Consider the following 16,014-nt stretch of genomic DNA (forward strand, 5'->3'; position numbering starts at 1 on the left):
GGAAAAGCAATGATTCAAAGACAACCTAGGCATTTATAAAACAAGGTGCTAAATAAATAAATAAGAAAAGTTGCATTTCTGTCACTTGAAATCAAAACATATACGATTTTTAGATTCCAGTTTGGAATGATTTCAATTAAACTCCTTAAAAATTCTTCCATGAAAAGGGTAGTGGGGTCATGGGGCATTAATCCACCCAAGGGGAGGGTATTCTTTATATCTCCACAGGGAAAGTGGGACCAGACTTCAACCCAGTGTCACAAGGTGTGAATGCAATATCCTGGCGTGGAGGAGGGAACCAGTGGAGAGGTCTGGGAGGCTGGCCCCAGCACCATAAATTAAGTGGATTCCTGCCCCTCCCCCGAAAAGAATTTGTTCCAAAGGATGACATTGACTCTGCAGCTCCGAGAGATGGACATATCTGATCAGAGCACACGGGAGCAGACGAAGGGGCAGGAGGAGAGAGTGGAGCACAGCCTGGCCCACCAGGCCGTGATGATGATGTTCCTGAGTAGAGCAGCCAGTCCACAGAGAGAACAACATGGCTGGCCCTACTATGAGACATGATGCCCCTCAGTGACTAAGGGCGATACAGGGGACAGCACCGGAGACACAGTGTGGGAATTGCACCTGACCTGATCCCACCACACCGAGGCAAAGCACTGGGGGAGTGCAGCGGAACAGCAAGGGAATGGAGTGGCAAGGTCCCCAGGGAATGCTGAAAGTGGTCTTTGGGGCCAGGGCGTGGTGCCCCAACAGACTGGACTGGAAATCGCTCCTAAGGGCCAGCAAACCATCCCTGAACTAACTACAAGCTTTTCTCTTGTGAACTGTTTTGTTTTGTTCTTTGTCAGTGGTTTGTTTTTGTTGTTTTGTTGTCTGGTTGTATACTGTTGCTTTGTTTTCCTCTGTCTTGTTTTCGTGCATGTTAGTGACTCCACAGGTCTGTCTGAATAGGACAGGCTGGATGAATTATCTGGAGGAAAAACAACGGGACCGACAGTTCCGGTGGGACTTGGGGTGGGGGGTAGGGGGCGTAAGGAAGTGGTGTTAACAAACCCAGGGACAAGGGAAAAACATGGGACCCCAAAGGGTAGAGAAGGGGGAGTGGCAGGCATGGTGGGAAATGATCAAGGGTAAGGTTGCTTAGAGAAGAGGTATACTCCAGCCCAGGTGGCGATGAAGCATGGTAGTAGGGCAGGAGGAAAGTCAAGGGAGATGGAGGAAAGAGCTAGGAGTCAAAGGGCATTCATGGAGGTCTAGACAAAGACATGTACATGCAAATATATATAGGAGGATGGGGAAATAGATCTATGTGTCTATATTTATAGGTCAAGTATTAAGGTGGCGGAAGGACCTTGGGCCTCCACTCAAACACTCCCTCAATGCATGAATACCTTCTTTTATTAAATTGGAACTCTATGATGCTCACTCTCCCGACACAACGGCTGGAGCCAAAGTGGGTGAACAAGTAAATGTGGTGAAGAAAGCTGATGGTGCCCGACTATCAAAAGAAATAGTGACTGGGGTCTTAAAGGCTTGAAGATAAACAAGCGGCCATCTAGCTCAGAAGCAACAAAGTCCACATGGAAGAACACACCAGCCTGTGTGATCGAGTGGTCCCAAAGGGATCAGTTACCAGGCATCAAAGAACAAAAAATCATATCATTGACTGCACACCTCCATGATAGGATCGCTGAAGACAAATGGGTGCATAAGCAAATGTGGTGAAGAAAGCTGATGGTGCCCGGCTATCAAAAGAGATAGTGTCTGGGGTCTTAAAGGCTTGAAGGTGAACAAGCGGCCATCTAGCTCAGAAGCAAATAAGCCCACATGGAAGAAGCACACCGGCCAGTGCGATCACGAGGTGCCAAGGGACCAGGTATAAAGCATCATGCAAAAAAAAAAACACAACGATATAAGTGTGTGTATATATGTGTATATGTATATGTATATATATACCATATTAAATGAAGGGGGAAGTGCAGAGTGGAGACCCAAGGCCCAAGTGTCGGCCAATGGAGATCCCCTCATAGAGGCGTTTAGGAGAGGAGATGGGTTAATTAGGGTGCGAGGTAGTACCGATGAAGAACACAGCTTTCCCCCAGATCCTGGATGCTTCCTCCCCCCAACTACCATGATCCGAATTCTACCTTGCAGGCCTGGATAGGACAGAGGCTGTACACTGGTACATATGAGGGCTGGAGGTACAGGGAATCCAGGGTGGATGATACCTTCAGGACCAAGGGTGTGAGGGACGATGCTGGGAGAGTGAAGGGTGAGTGGGTTGGAAAGGGGGAACTGATTACAAGGATCCACATGTGACCTCTTCCCTGGGAGAGGGACAGCAGAGAAGGGGGGAAGGGAGACTCCGGATAGGGCAAGATATGACAAAATAAGGAGGTATAAATTACCAAGGGCACATGAGGGAGGGGGGAAAGGGGAGGGAGGGGAAAAAAAAGAGGACCTGATGCAAGGGGCTTAAGTGGAGAGCAAATGCCTTGAGAATGATTGGGGCAGGGAATGTATGGATGTGCTTTATACAATTGATGTATGTATATGTATGGATGGTGATAAGAGTTGTATGAGTCCCTAATAAAATGTAAAGGAAGAAAAGAGGAGAAAAAAATGATTAGGGCAAAGACTGTACAGATGTGCTTTATACAATTGATGTATGTATATGTATGAACTGTGATAAGAATTGTATGAGCCCCAATAAATTGTTAAAATTTAAAAAAAATGAAAAAAAATTCTTCCATGAAGTCTTGCATGACACAAGAGTATGGCTGAAATTTTATTTTGCCTTCAGTTACTTACAGTCGCCATGACTGAGTATAAAACTCCTCCCATTGTATGCCTTCCGGTAACATTTCCCCCCAATAACAGGGCGTTCATTGGACAGGACTACCTTGACCCCTTGAGTTCTCTTTCTTTTGTTTTCTTATAACTTGTTCAACTTTAGTAGAACCCATGCTGGAACTGGGACTACAACAGTCCAAAGCAATGGTCTTGGTCCTTAATCCCCCAGAGCACGGTTTAACGGATCCCCTAAAGCCTACTGCACATGTGTTCATCTCTGCCCATTTACACTGTGTAGAAAGGAGTTTGGATTGATAAGCATGCGTGCTACCCTTGTTTGTGTTCAAGTCCGGTAAACATGTATATAAAGCTGAGAGCACTAAATTCCTAGCCTAGCCATCTTCAAAAGCCTGCCTGGAGCAGCTGCTGGCTGTCATGCACAACGCCGCTCCTTCAGGCAATGACGGCCGTTAGCAGCCTTTTGATGGCCAACTCGAAATCCAACAGCTAAGAAGAGCACCGGTCAAACACGGCCCCGAGCCGCGTTCTGTGTGGGTGTGCAAGGAGGCAAAGTCAGGACTGTGAGCAGCAGCCAGTTTCTTGGTTTCAGCGATATTTGCTCAGGCAAAGCACACATCCGTCATTTGAAACTTTTAAATTTCATACACTGGTATTTCCGCACAGGAGTCTGTGACTCTCGAAACTGAAACTAGAAAAAGGATGATAATAAAAATGGCACTAAGTCCATCCTGTGACCCTAAGTCCCAGACAGAAACAGGTTCTCCATCATCATTGTCAAAATATTTACAAGGATTCCACTTGTCACAATTGAATCCAAGTCTGGCCAATGTTACCCTTGCCCTTTGGGGGGCTGACAACCTAAGATGAATGGAGCAGGATGTAGGAAAAAATAATGAAAACCGTCTGTCCCTTGTGACATAAAGGAAGCAGGCGCATCCCTCAAAGTCAGAAGAGACAATGCGGCTTCGTCTTCCTGACGAGAACGTCTTCAAGTCATGAGCAGCTTGCGGTCTGAGAGGTCGCGTGGGAGCTAACTGCTTACACCGCACACAGGACGCTCGTGTTCTCAAGTGCTGAGCGTATCGCCCAGAGCCCCATGAATGGCACAAGAGGGAAAGAGCGGGCTTTCTGAGGAACCTGGAGGAAAAGTGGAAGAGATGGGAGAAAGACAAAGAAGGCTCAAGCCAGCAAAATGATTTTCAGGGAGTTTCTTTCAAGAAATGATGAATTGTGCCGAAGAAAAAAAGAGCAGTCATGTGGGACAGAGTGGACCTGCTCCCGAGGGATTCTAAAGCTGCAAATTTTTACAGGAGCAGGTAACCTCATCTTTGTCCTGTGGTGACTGGTGGATTCAAACTGCTGGCTTTCTGCTTCGCAGCCAATACGTAACCTATGAGGAAGCCAGCATTCCTTAAAGGAACCATACACTAGGACAGGGCAAACTGCAGGTAGTAGTCCAATCAGAGGCCACGCCCTTGTGTAAGTGTCTGGGGAAGGGCTATGGTGCCAAGGTGGTGCCATGCCGAAGTACTCTACGGCAGGCCTGCAGGTCAGTGCCTTGAACCCACCAGCCACTCAAAAAGAGGAAGACTTGGCAGTCTGCGTCCTCCATGGCTTCTGCCTTTGCAACCGCGAGGAACAGTTCCACACCAACCTTTAGGGGGCTAGCAGTACCAGGTTTGGGGTTTTGTTTGTTTGCAGTAAGGCTCAAGGAAAGATAAAACAGAAGCTGTGCTGTTGATGAGTGCTCTGGACTGGAGGCCTGCAGAGGGCAACTGCACCACACGGTTGTCAACCTGTCACAGGCAAATCACCAGGCCTGTCTTCTGAGACACCTACCTCTGAGTGGGTTTAAACTGCCAACCTTCAACTAACAGCTGAGCACGGAACTATCTGTGCAACAGGGAGGCCTTTGGAGTGCTTTCACTTTGGAAATACAGAACTGGAATTTGTCTTTCTTCCCTGTTGTCTTTCCGTACCAGAGATTTACCGTTTATACTTGGGTACAAGCTGAGTTTTTCTGCACATTTTTAATGCGGTTTTTGTGGTAAAATTGGGCGCCTCGGCTGATATTTGGATTGGCTTATACTCGAGTACATATGGTAAGCTGGGCACAAGGTGGCCATTAACTTCCTGGGACTCTCGCTGTCTATCACTGTACATGGCCCAGAAGAATCAAAACAACCAGTGAGACAGAGTGATGAAACGTGGGTGTGGAGTCTCCTGGACACTCTTCTCAGCTTCCATCAACTCAGAATCAAAAAATAACGAAGTGTGGCATGCCATCTCCTGGCCCTGCCGCTTGCCATGCATTTTAGGACCTGTGTTCCTACTGGTAAGGGCTGTGCCCACAGGCTTCACAGGCATGGCAGTCACACATCTGAAGTACAAAGGTGACCCTGGTCTCCTTCCCCGGTTACCATGGTCTGGCGTAAGGTATGTCACATGGCTCCCACCGACCCTACGTGGCTTTGGAACACATCAGAAGCGTATTTTAATAAAATATGTTCACATGTGCCGCCTGAAGTGATTTTGCGGCTCTTAAGTGCCATGCCAATGCAACTGCCAGGGATGGGAGACTCCAGCCGGCTCTGCTGGCTGCCACGTGGGCTCACGGGGAACATAAGGCAGGGTGGTGGGTCTATGAGGCAGGACCCTCCTCCGCCCTTAGAGCTGAACCAGCCCTACTTCTGGGATGCTGCGAAGAGAACTCTCAGCGGCCAGTCCACCTCAGGGACTGCTCCACTGCACAGAGCTGTTTGTGGACACGTTTTGGACGAGCGTGTGCTCTTTCCAGGGCGGCCTGCAGCCAAAGAGTAAACGTGTCTGAGCACCCAGCCAACCCCTTGCTGCCCAGCGCAGTCCGACTCTGAAGCGTGACAGAGAGGGGTGGATGCCTTTAAGAACCAGCCAGATTCCTCCGCCCTTAGAAGAGGTGACGGCGGTCCTTGCTGGCCCTACGTCACTGGTCCGCTTCTCTGTAAGTCCAGCCTTGCCTCCTTCTCTCTTCCTCTGACATAAAAGTAGATCTCCAATAGCCAGCTCAGAGTCGGCTGCTTAGAGAGCCCAACCTGCGCCCTACTGTAAAGGTTGATCCATCACAAATTTTATTTCTCACCAGACTTATTTTCAAATCTCACTTCCAAGGGAAAGGTAAGGGGCATGACTGCATTACTATTTTGTAACAGCATTTTATCTCACAGGACTCCTGGGGTGGTACCAACAAGCACTCCGCCACTAGATGGAAGGTTGGCCATTCCGAACCTTCCAGACCAAGATGGATTATGAAGAAAGACCTGGCAATCTACTTTTGAAAATCAACCAATGAAAATCCTCTGGATCATAACCGTCTCACCCGGACAGATCACGAGAATGTTGCAGGACCAGGCACCATGGATCGGGGGCCTACCGAGCAGCTAATGACAACAGATGCAACATGTTACAGCACTGAATATCATTCCTACGCTCCTATAATTTTCATTCTCATTTAGAGATAGAGGAGAGAGGTGAACAAGCAAACAAATTAATAGCATCAGGAGGGAATTAGTCCACATTAAGATGTATTTGAAGACACCGTCACTGTGACAGCAAATGAACCAGTTTTCTTCCCAAAACAGTCATAAAATGCTCTTCCCTTTGGTTTTAATGTGAAGAAATTCAAAGGCACTTGGGCTAAGTGGCCACATGAGCACACGAAGGTCAGGAGGAGAATCGTTGGCCACATAATTGCATCCACCTTTCAGAACTTTTAAAAACAACAATATGACTGAAGAGGTTAATGTTTTGGTCAACTGCCAGCCAAAAGGAGCATCTGCAACTGCCGGGGTTTAAGTAGTGATCTCAAAGGCAGCCCAGCACTTAGGAGAAGGAGGCTGATGTTCAAGCAAGAGATGATCCTTGGACCCTCCTGCCTGCCTCATCAGAGAGACGCAGCAAGAACTGCGGGAAAGTAGCACAGCCGCGCTTGCTGTATCTGTAAGCAAATAGGAGGATTTTTGTTTTTCATCTTTGTTGGTAACTGGAACTTTAGAGGCTGGATCTATCTAGATTTGCCATAGGCAAATAAGCCCTAACCCCCCTGCTCTGTTATTATTGTAACTTCTTAGAAATCATTATTAATATGGTAAAATTAGAAAGATTCAGGCTGATCTGCTCAAGAGGGAAAAAAGCTGAGACTGATTATATATATATTCCCTTCTTCCCTGGTAAGAGCAGCAAAAAGACCTTTGACAATAACACGATTAGAAATGTGGTAGAGTTAGGAGAGATTGGAGAGATTTTCCTAAAAGGCTCTGACAAAGACAGGAGAGGCAGGCGTTTCGAATGTGAACCTTCTCTAGGGCCCAGCAGTGCATCGTTTCCCTAAGGGGTAATGCACAAGGAAGGGGAGAGGGAAGGGGGAGAGGAAGGACCACAGACTACGCTGTCACAAAACTGACTGAAGTCATAGACAACAAAACTGCACTCCCCAGATCCAAGTGAAAACTTCTCAGTTAGGAGAGGCCACTTCCTATTTAAATGTCTCAGTCTCACAGCAAGTATGTGATGGGAAAGTATCTGACGTGCCCATTTCCAACATGATATAGTTGATATTACAGTATTATTAACGAGAATTGTTTGATGTATCAGAACAAGCTTTCAAAATATTGTTTGCTGCAGGCTAGACTGTACGTACACAGGGACAGCTAAGAGTTTATGATACATAGAATCTAGGTCAGACAAACCCGTCAGGAACAAAAATGGGAGTAGCAATACCAGGAGGGTAGGGTTAAAGTGGGAGAAGAGGGAGGAAAGGGAAACTGATCCCAATGATCAACATTTGACTGCCCCCCCCACCCCCAGCGGACAAACAACAGAAAACATGGAAGAAGAGAGACAGCGGTTGGTTTAAGATCTGAGAATAATAATTTATAATTTATCAAAGGATCAGTAGGGGGGAGGGAGGGAAAAAAGAGGAGCTGATACCAAGGGCTCAAATAGAAAGTAAATGCTTTGAAAATAATGATGGCAACATATGTACAAATATGCTTGATAAAATTGATGTCTGGATTGCTATGAGAGCTGTAAGAGCCCCCAATAAAATGATCTTAAATACACACACACACGTAAATTGTATACCATATACACTCGTGTATAAGCGGAGTTTTTCAGCACATTTTTAATGCAGTTTTTGGGGTAAAATTAGGTGCTTCGGCTGATATTTGGTTTTCTTACACTCGAGTATATAGGTATGCATATCATGTATATAGAAAGATAGATCGATAGTGTTTTATAGTTTCTTGCTAGAAGCCAAGATGTAAGAGTAATCTCTTGCTATGCTCTGCCCGCTCCATGATCTTTTCAGGTATGAAGTGCTGAAAGAAACTAAACAGACCATACTGAGGCCCCAGCCCCTCCCTTTGCCTCTCCATGCTGCACCACAGTGACTCAGCAAACCCGCAAGCCAGGCAGAGCCAGGCTCATATTCAGTCCCGCCCCATCTTGCAGTTTGTCTTCCTCGCATGGGGAAGTGTGCACAGTTCAGATTGTTTGCCTCCACAAGCTTCCCTTTCTTCTAATGTGCATCTTGACTTCCATGACCAACGTTGGCTTTCAAAACGTGACTGCTATCGAGCCAATTCCCACTCACAGAGACCCCGCTGGACAGCGTAGCACGGCCCCTGTGCGTTTCCACAGCACTAGCAAGTGATGGGAGCAGGCGACTTTATTTTTTTCCCATAGAGCAGCTGGTGGGTTCGAACTACCTACCTTGTGGCTAGCGTCCTAATGCCCAAGCCCACTATACCACAAGGCCCCTTTCACTTTTCGAAAGGGAAGTACAAATAGTACTTGTTCTTAGGTGCCCTCAAGTTAGTTCCACCTCATGACAAGCCTACGCCAAGGGAATGAAGCTTTCCACTCCTGTAGACAGTGTCAGTCTCGGGCACTCCCAGGGGCAGTTCGACCCAGTCCTGTAGAGTCAGTACGACTGGTCTGGACCCGACGGAAGTGGCAGTGAGTGAGTCCCACGGAGCTGGAGAGTAATGATATCCCAGTTGGATCAATGGCCAGGCCAAGCTAAGATAGAGGCTTAGAGAATAGGTTGGTGGCTTAACAAGAATAGGGCTGTCCCTCATTTCTCCTTTAGCATGGTAATGGAATGTTTTCTAACACAAATGAAACACAGACAGAATCAGAGTTGATTTTTAAAGTATGCCATTGTAATTAAAAAAAACTAGAATAAAAAAATGTCCCAAATCTCCAAGTCTTCCAAGATGCTATTCTACTCTATCTTCCCTCCACTCCTTGCTTGGCGTGTAGCACCGCATGTCCCTGGGTTCTGCTTCTTGCTACAACGGCTCACAGAAACTTGTGAAACATGAAGGAAATGTCTCATGCGGTTGCTGTTAAGTCCCAAATCAAAAGGTCAGCCAGAAAGAAGCCAAATGCAGCATCCAAAGCTAAGAGCCAAAAATGTTTGAAAGCAGGTCTCGCATCTACCAATGCTCAGTCAGGACAGACAGATCTCAGGAGCACTAGCTTTGATGGAGAGGTGGTTTGTTATCTTTCAGCTGGCCATACACCCAGGGAAATAAAGGATGGTGACATAGTGACACCTTGTAGTAGAGTCCAAGATGAATCCCACCCTAATCCTGTCACTGAGTTCCCTCCAAAAAGGGGTCAAATGGGAGCAGTGATGAGAGCGCAGAGGCTAGAAGCCACAACACACATCACAAAATGATGATGGCAAATGAGAGCGTGGTAGCAGGGCCATATGAAGTAATAGACCATTTCTCCTGATTCCAGGAAGAATGAGAAGGTTTCCTGTGCCTGTAAAGATAGGCATCCTCAGCAACCCACGGGGGCTGCTCTACTCTATCCTACAGTGTCGCCATGAGTTACAATGGACTCAATGGCCCTAAATTTGGGTTGGACTAAATCTGATGTTCATAACTAGGGTTTTCTGTACTGGTACACGAGGGGAACAGAAGGTACAAACAGACTCATCCCCAAATACCATGATTCCCATTCCTACCTCCTAGCAAACCCTGATCCATACCATACCCTGAGATTACCACAATCCAACTGATAGAGTTAAAGTTTATTGTGCCAACCTGGTCTATAAACACATGTGGGATTAATGGAAAGGTGGAGAGATAAATGGCTTGGTGAGCCTCACCTTTCTAGTTTTAGGGTCTCTTGCTTTCTGATGGTCAGACCAGGGTGCAGCTTAGAAGTTTCCTGCTTCAACTGGCAAGGCTCACTTCCTACGAGACATCCCCAAGGAGAAGCCACAGGACCTACCCCGATGCAGCCCTGGTGCTGGAGCAGCCTTGTGGAGATCCCTGCCAGTGCTGAGATGTTTACACATTCACTGACTCGGCTTTCCACCTGCAGTCAGCATCATTGCATCTGTTTTGTGAGATGGAGGAGGACTTTATGGATTGGTGTCAGACATATGGGTAAACGAACTTGTGGGTTTGGGCAGCACTGGGTTGGGATGTTTTCTTGATGTGCAATTAACCTTTATATAAAAACTCTCTTATACATGAGTTTCTGTGGATTTGATTCTCTAAAGTACCCAGACTTACACACCGGCGATCCTCCCACAGAATTCAACAGTACAATCCAAATTCTATAACGAAGCACCTGACTGGTTCTTCTCCCATCATCTCACCCACTGTAATCCCCAGGGCTGACATAATAGCCAAGTGACCAAGGGACAGAGAGAAGGAAGTCCTGCTTTCTCTGGGACCTGGTGGGAGTTAGATCTGCGTGGTGGGTGGACTGAGAAGTTTTATGAAATAAGCACCGGGCATGAGCTTCTCTGGTGTTCAAGGGGCTCGTACCCTGGAGAGGAACCCAACCTGCTCTTTTCCAGTTTCTCAGTGAATCCTTTCTGCGTCCTCTCAATGACTATTCTTTCAATTAAAAGGTATTAGGGAGAGAACCCCTGCCAGTTTATCTTCACGGTTTTAATGACATGTCAGGGCAAAACTCATGAGATTTTAATAGCCACATGAGGGGAAAACGATAAAAATGAACCTGATTCAGAATTTATCAATTATAAATGAATTTTTAAATCTTTCATGGGAGTGTTTAGAGGGCACATGTTCCCCTGAGATCACACCCTTTATTCTTGACCTCCTCCAAATGCAGCCTCTACTGAAATGGCTGCTCTCCATTACATTCTTCTCAGATTCTGCTATTGGTCCCAGATGTTGACTACAATAATTAAAATCGGCATTGTCTGTGCTTGCAAAGAGCTGTACAATTCAAGAGAAGAAAGAAAAAACTCCCCCACCCAGCTTCTACTATCGTATACCTTTACCTAGCCCACCACCATCCCACGGAAACTACAATCGCTGTGCTTGGTTGGTGTTGAAATCTTTGTATGTGTCCTTTCTGTCTCCTCTGGTACGAAACTGGCCAAACAAATTAGATAAATATTCCAAAATATCTTCAAAAACAGACAACGGGTCTAGTGTGAGGGCCAAAATCAGTCCCTTATTTCACAAAATGTTAATTAGGGGCAATCCATCTCCTGCCCTTCTTTGGTTGGAATGGTTATTTTACATTTGTTTTGATTTTTCTGATTATCAATGGAGGTGACTCACTCTGTTCATGAGCTAAATTTGACCACACGAATGCCCTTGGGGCTTAAGTAGAAAGTAAAGTGCCTTTAATATTCCAGCCAGTGGCCTCTGTTGATAAGACGAAGGAAGTAGGGGACAAAAGTCAAACAACACAGAAAACTTTATTTGGGAAAGATAATGTTCAAACGTTCTAAATTAACCTCAGCCAAATAAAAAGCCCTTATAATAATAAATTCAAATGCCTGGATATCCCTAGAAGAAATCACACCTACATGAAAAGGCCACCCTAGAACCTAGGACCTTGTCATGTGTTATTCACCGACTGCATCAAGCAGATGCCAACTCCTCGCGACCCTCGAAGCCCAAGCAGAACGGCTTCACATGGTCTCTGAGGCTCCACAGCGCCTCGGAAGCAGATGGTCTCGTTTTCTCCGTGTGGCTTCACCCTGCCCATTGCTGGTGAACAGTCCGTGCTCACCCACGGGTCACACCACCTTGGTTCCTTCTAGTTTCCTCATGGATTACCATGAAAAGAATTGTTTATATAGCCTCTGACTGTGATGCTGTATGAAGTATTGCCCATTTATTAAAATTCCACTGCCAATAAGTAATGTAAATCGTCGTCGTACATCTTTAAAAACTATCCATGAAATGGACGGTTTCCCTTTTTCTAAATAACCACTGACTATCCAAGTATAGTGAGGTGGTTTATTGTGCCAACATGGCCAATAAACACATGTGGGATTAATCGAAGGGTGGAGAGATAAATGGCTCAGTAAGCCACGCCTTTCTTGTCTCTTGCTCTCTGATCATCGGACCAGTGTGCGGCTGCCTTGCTTTTTCTGTGCCTTCATTTGCAAGCTACACTATCTGTGGGACACCTAACCCATGGACTATGTCGCTGTAATTTGAGGTTCCTTCAAGAACTGCATCGCCACACCATTGGAATTTACATCTGTTGAGCTTGGCACTGTCGGACCCTGTCATCGGCTGACTGTTGGTGACCTGCCTTGCTGTTTGCCGCCAGTGTCCAAATAGCCTGAATTGCCCTACAGAGGACTACCTGGAGGCCCTCAAGACTTGAAGGACTGCCAGTGTCTCACAACTGTCTCACGGGAGTGAGTTGCACTGAGCCATTTGTACTGCATTATGATTTAATTAACTCTTTATTTCTTTTGTTATCTATATTGATATAATTATTGGTGTTCTGGTTTTGTTTCCCCAGAGAACCCTGTCACACACACATGGGCTCGCACAGTGACTGTGGCAGTGGGCTCAGACATAGCAATGTTGAGGAGGATGCAGACCAAGCAGTGTTTCCATCTACTGTACACAGGGTCTGTCAGCCACATCCAGGAGTGTGAGCATGAGAAATTCAGTAAGGAAGACCAAAGGAGAATGGAGGCGTGTATATGACGGTGTTGCTGATGAGCATGAAAGTCCCGGGCACTGACAGAAGAACAAACAAATCGGTCCTGGAACAAGTACAGCCGGAAGGGTCCATGGGAGGACACGGGGTGAGGTTCATCTCATGCGCTTCGGAAATGTTTTCAGGACAGAGCAGTCTCTGGATGAGAATATCATGCTTGGTAAGGTGGAGGGCCAGGAGTAAAAAGAGGAAGAGCCACAGCCAGATTGACTGAGACAGTGGCTGCAACAATGGGCAATGGGATGAGGAAGGCCCTGTCTTTCTCCAGAGAAACTGGTGGGGTTTCAAACTGCTGACCTTGCATTGCAGCCCAAGGCCTCGCCAGCAGGGCTCCAAATATTAGCAAAAAACAAACAAAAAGAAGCCCCCACACTCGCTGCCATTGAGTTGATTCTAAGTCAAAGTGACCCTATAGAGCAGGTAGAACTGCCCCTGTGAGTTTCCAAGATGAACTCTTTCTTCTAATCCTGGAAACAGATTCAAATAATGCTTCCATGTTTTAAGATCTGAGTTTCAAGGTCTTCTTGTACACTAAATATTTGCTCATTTTAAACTTTTCTAATGAGTACAGAATAGAAGATTTTTGCCTAACAGTGAAGCTTGAAGAAAAACTTCTGTATTTTTGCTGAATCTTCCCAAAGAAAATGGAAAGATAGGGAAGGCCATTTGTTGGTTCGTTTCTTTGTTTACCTAACAGATAAATGATGAACAAAGTTATAATAGAAATTCCAGTTTACAGTTGGCGCTGGACAGTTCAAAAGCTCAAACTTGGTTGTTGTTGTCAGAATACCTTACCTTCGACTGATCTGAGTCACAACAACCCAGAGCACTACAGAACAGAACACCACCCAGCACGTGCCCTCCTCACCGACTTTGCTGGTTGGGCCCGTTGTTGCAGCTCTTGTGTCAGTCTGTCTTGTTGAGGGCCATCTTCCGTTTTGACCACCCTCTACTCTACCAAGCACGATGGTCTCCAGGGACGAATCTATCTCGTTAACGTGCTGCACGCACGTGACTGGAAGTGTTGTCATCTTTGCATCTGTGGGGATTCTGGCTGTCCTTCTACCGTCAAACATTATACAGATAGATTCTGCTACATTTGTGCTTGAGCCTGTGTGACTGATATACAAGGATATGGATTCTGAACGTCTTCCTGTGCAGCCCACCTCAGGTCTGACAGGACAATATTTGTCTACAGAAAAGGCTAACCAAGAGATCCAACTCACCTACTCTTCTCTCCACCAAGTAAATATTTCTGTCTTTGATATAAAATTGGATCTTTTATACATGATAGTTTATTCCTGATGATATAAAAAATAAGAGCTCATTCTGTCTATTTCCCCAAGGAAGAAGTGGTCCAGTTAGCAGTAACATATCAGAATATTTAATTGTGCATCAATCTCTAACCCCTGGGGTGGAGGTGGTGAAGTTCCGCTGCATATACAGGCATAGTCTCCATCTTTGGACACATTTCAATGATAACTAACCACACTTGCAACCAGCAGTGTATCAGGAACATGCCACCTTTATCTAGGAGGGAGATCGGAGAAAATTCATGCAGGAGAGATGGAAAATTTTGCTGAGTTATGTGAACCCCCTCCAAGCATTTGATTAGGATAATATGATGGAAGCGATGATTGGTGGAAAAGATGTCCCTGTGTCAAGAATGCTGAATTTAGAACCACCAATTGGAACAAGCCCGCAGATCGCCAAGAAGAGGAACGGACAGATCAGGTTTAATGGATCTTAAAGAGGAAAAAAATGCTGGAAAAGAAAGAAGCAACGAGGAAGAAGAAGGGGACAAGTTGTCAATTTTTTTTTTTAACACTGAAAAAATTAGTTGCTTTTCTACACCAAGTTAGGGGCGTCAGTTGCTGGAACGCATGAACCCACATGCTGCTTGCTCTGCTAAAACGGACCGGCGGGTTTGGGAAGGAGCTAGATGTAATGGAGAGGAGCTTGGAGGACAAAGAAAAGCACAGCACCCCATTTTCTACCTAGAAACACGTACCCATTCCTGAGGATAATCCAGATATGAACCAGACCTTCCACAACCAGCGGTGTCGCAAGACAAAAATGTGGGCCTTCCAAAAGTTTGTGGAAAAAAAAAAAAAAAGAAATGGAAAGAGAATTGATTTCCTCCACAAACTTTTGAAGCCCCACCTGATATGCATGTATTAGAATATATCTTTAAATTGGTATGTAATGTTTCCAGCCCACAGAGACCAATAAATTTAGAAAGACATTTATAAATAAAAGACCATCATCATGAAAATTCAGAGAGAAATCAAAAGAGGCATCTGAGTTATGTGACAGGGGTGTTGGAACGAAACCTCCTTCTCAGGCAGGACGACCTGGCTGTGGCAGACCTTGTGTGTGTTTAAACAACAACAGCAAGGCTAGTTTCAACCCCGCGGGTTCTTTATTTTGCCTTTAGTTTGTACCTACTGGCTGTATGGAAAATAAATCACTTGACCGACATTTATTTGGGGACAATGAATAAATGTTGAACATTTTGTGAAGGCTGGTCTTAGGCTTAAATGACCACCCATCCAGTATGCCAAACCCAGGAGCCTGTGATGCTGGCAGGGTACAGAGCCTAGGCTGACTCGATTTTGATTTCGATCTGAGTCATTGGAACACCCTCCTCCCACTTGATAACAACAATCTAAAGACAAGTGAGCAATATGGTCAGGTCCAGTGAGCAGTTGGGGCAACACTAGTCACCATGGCCTGATTTTAAATGAATCTTTCAGATCCTGCCACTGTCCGAACCCTGGTCCCAAGCCAAGCGTCAATTCATAGAGAACCCGTGTGACAAATGAGAATGGCCTTATAATGTCTACTTTCTTTTTGGCAGCAATCTTTCATAGGAGTGCTGAGGATGCAGTGGTTAAAGCACTGGACTGCAAACCGAGAGGTCGGCAGTTCAGATCCAGCAGCCACTTCACAGGAGAACGATGTGGACCTGTTCAAAAAATGACAGTCTTGAATATCCGATTGGGCAGCTATACTCTGCCCTATAGGGTCACTCTGACTTGGAAGTGATTCTGCAGCAGTGGGTGTCGATACCTAAGGGAACACACCATCAGGTCTTTTGTTGGTCTCAGCAGACACTGGGTGGGTTTGAATCTCCAAGCCTTCCAGTAAGCAGCCGAATGCTTCACTGCTGCGCCACCAGGGCTTCTC

At 45.9% G+C, this 16,014-nt stretch overlaps 1 protein-coding gene across 3 annotated transcripts in view; it reads right to left on the minus strand.

The window, feature by feature from the left end:
• The window catches only part of DOCK4 (dedicator of cytokinesis 4), a 481,793-nt gene that overhangs the window by 272,661 nt on the left and 193,118 nt on the right, over positions 1 to 16,014 (minus strand). The gene's annotated exons all lie outside the window — the stretch shown is intronic.

Source organism: Tenrec ecaudatus, chromosome 9, assembly GCF_050624435.1.
Source record: "Tenrec ecaudatus isolate mTenEca1 chromosome 9, mTenEca1.hap1, whole genome shotgun sequence".
NCBI lineage: Eukaryota > Metazoa > Chordata > Mammalia > Afrosoricida > Tenrecidae > Tenrec > Tenrec ecaudatus.